Raw genomic sequence first — 2,512 nt, forward strand, 5'->3', positions numbered from 1 at the left:
TCTTTCCCGTTAGATTCTTACCTCGCGTTTCGAAGTCACCTCTAGAAGCTTTCTCTCAGATCTCTTCCCTCAGCTCCTCTGGAGCCTCGGGGGTAGGAGCAGCTGGACTCAGGGTAATCCGTTGGAGCTGAGCTGAGTGAGCCCCAGAGACCTGTCATTAGCCCGAGCACCTGCTGGCAGACCCCAGCAGGGCGGGACGGGGCGGGGCGGGGCAGGCTTTGTGGGGACACTGCCCTCCCCAGGTCCCCCGGGCTGCCCGGCTGTCCCAAACCCCGGCTCCTGCAGGACGCCGTCGCTAATGCTCCTCTCCGCGGGCTACGGATGTGCGGGAGGACCCCTCCCTGCTCGGCGGGTGGAGGGGGTTATGAAAAGGCTGTAATGCAATCCTAGCCCGACTCTCACTTGTCAAAACTCCACGGCATTCCAGAGTCCTTTCCCCTTCACCCAGTCCTCTGCAGGGAAAAGGAAACCGCGCCCGGAGGGTTGCACGGAGTTTGGGGTTTCTCTTTCAGACACTTTTGTTTACATCTAGTGCGAGGGAGCTTCCTGCGGTGAACAGGGAAAACGCTCCCCCACCTCCCAGATTCCAGATACCCCCACCCTGGCTGGAGTTCTCCTACACGTTAAGAAGCTGCACCCCCAACATCATTCATTTCATGACTGCTCCGCTTCACCATCAGCAGAAGCCTGGCTTCTTGTGGGAGCGCATGAACCCCACAACTAAAATTACAACTATCCTACCCGGCGGGATGTCCGGGAACTTTCCAGAAACTCCAAATCAGATTCCTTCAGTTGGAATAACCAAACTCACCACCCCTGAATTACAATCGCCAGTGACTGCACGGCTAAAGCATTTCCTTTATACCTTCTCCGCTCGCCTGCCCCTCCCACCTTCTGCGGGGCTCAGTCAACAAGTCATCCCCCGAGAGGCCGGAATGGGCTTGGGCAGCTCAGCCTTTTCTCCAGCTGCAAACTGATGAGGAAGCCCGACCCACGAGGGCCAACTTGTTTATGTCACACCCACCGAAGGCTTCCTGTCTTAAATTAATGAGAATGCAAGAAGGCGTAAGGAAAACAATGTTTGCTTTTCTTTAAAAGTAGGAGAGAAGGCTGGGGGAGCCCCCCCCCCATCATTCCATGGCTTTTCAAAACTTCAATTGTATTTTATTCTATGTTTCCATTCCTAACACTTGTTGAAACGTCAAAGCACTTGCTGTGCCAAACCTCAAACCATTAAGGAACTTCTGCTCAAACAAAACACGTTTCACCTGGCTCTGGAGGGCTCCAACTTGGTGCTCCAGGCAGAAGTTGAGCTAGGGATGTAGTGAGCTCCCGAGGTTAAATGCAGGAATGTCAGCACAAACAAGCTCACTGCAGCCCTATGACTCCCTCCTGGGACTTGCACCGACAGGCACACACCCTCCCAGCAGCTCCTTGGATTTGTATCAAAACCTTGTACAGTTCCACTTCACCCCGTATCTTCGAGCTATCAGGCTCTTCCTGGACATCCCACAGCCCACGAAAGTAAATGAGCTTTGCAAAGGACAAATCTTTTGGAATTCGACACAATTAATTATAATGGAGGAAGCCAAAGAAGGCCACAATTCCCAGTACCATTTCTGCCACTGGAATGGGTAATTAGAGAATAAGAGAGGCCAGCCCATGTCAAGTCAGGGCTGGAAGTCTGCCCGCTCACAGAAGCTGCCCAGGAGCACGCGGTAAATAATTACTGAAATCACCAATTACCAGCCCTCGGATTACCCCCAGTTGCTTCATTCAGACCACTTAAGAGCAAACCAGAAACAGGTAGGAAGGCCAGGCTGTGCCATTCCTTCTTTGACAGTTTGTCTCAAAATGTGAGTCCCTGTAGCCAACCCCACCTGGTGGAGGTCCTTGGAATGCTGTGTGTCAGGAGCCTAGCTTTGTGAGCCAGTTCCTCAAAAGACTTCATGATCTCACAAAAGGCTTCGGCATCTCCACTCTTAACGGAAAAGCATCTGGCTTCCAGACAATAAAACTTTGTATACTTTTTTCCATTTGCAACTCATTTTAGCGGGAGAAACTGTTCCACAGCCTTGGATATGTAGGTGTATAATTTAGATATACAAATCGAACATTTACTGATAGTAGAACATGAAGAAATTGACGAAAACAATTCTTTGGTGGACAGGTAATTTTGCCCTTATTAAAGGTGAAAGCAAACCTTTATGCTAATGAGATGGACGAGCTTGTTTACTTTTTTACAGAAAGAATCAAATCTTGGGTGAAAAAAATGGGTAGTAGAGGACACTGGGTACCCTCAGCGTTTTCCAGAGTTGTTTGATATGTTCTGGTCAGCGCCGAGGCTGCTGTTTCACACAAAGAGCAGGCCAGGTGAGGTGGAGGGAGCACACCTGTAATCCAGCACGTGGAGGGCAGAGGCAGGCTGAGTGATGTGGTTCGGGCCAGCCTGGTCTACAGAGTGAATTCCAGGCCAGCCAAAGCTATGTCGTGAGACCCTGTCTCAAAAAAA

General features: G+C 50.8%; 1 protein-coding gene across 6 annotated transcripts in view; it reads right to left on the bottom strand.

Moving 5' to 3' along the window:
- Pdzd2 (PDZ domain containing 2) overlaps positions 1-2,512 on the bottom strand; it is a 386,879-nt gene that overhangs the window by 195,033 nt on the left and 189,334 nt on the right. The window contains exons 1-2 of one of the 6 annotated variants that reach the window (XM_031360291.1): positions 866-960; positions 22-132 (exon numbers count right to left, since the gene is read on the bottom strand). The exons of 2 other annotated variants lie outside the window; for them this stretch is intronic. The gene's annotated coding sequence lies outside the window, so the exon portion shown is untranslated. Of the gene's footprint in view, positions 1-21; positions 840-865; positions 961-1,268; positions 1,293-2,512 lie in introns of those variants that run through there. 3 more of the 6 variants (XM_031360296.1, XM_031360292.1, XM_031360290.1) reach the window with 3 other exon arrangements.

The sequence above is a fragment of the Mastomys coucha genome, unplaced genomic scaffold (assembly GCF_008632895.1).
Source record: "Mastomys coucha isolate ucsf_1 unplaced genomic scaffold, UCSF_Mcou_1 pScaffold8, whole genome shotgun sequence".
Lineage (NCBI taxonomy): Eukaryota > Metazoa > Chordata > Mammalia > Rodentia > Muridae > Mastomys > Mastomys coucha.